Consider the following 280-nt stretch of genomic DNA (forward strand, 5'->3'; position numbering starts at 1 on the left):
AACAGTATTGAAAATTGTATGGGTTATCATTACTGAGGTAGAGACCAGAACTGCAGTAAAATCTGTAAAAAATATCTATAATTACAATAACGAAGATGGTTCTGAAATAATTATTGTATTCCTAGCATGTCTTCAATTTTGATATATACAGTTATTTGAATCAAGACCACTAAAAGACTGTTGAATTCATTAAGTAAATACAGTATTTTCCTTCCATCCTACTCGTAATATGTATAAATATATTTATGCATTCCGAGAGAGCTAAATATAATTTCACAAT

Source organism: Penaeus monodon, chromosome 22 (assembly GCF_015228065.2).
Source record: "Penaeus monodon isolate SGIC_2016 chromosome 22, NSTDA_Pmon_1, whole genome shotgun sequence".
In the NCBI taxonomy this organism is placed as follows: Eukaryota; Metazoa; Arthropoda; class Malacostraca; order Decapoda; family Penaeidae; genus Penaeus; species Penaeus monodon.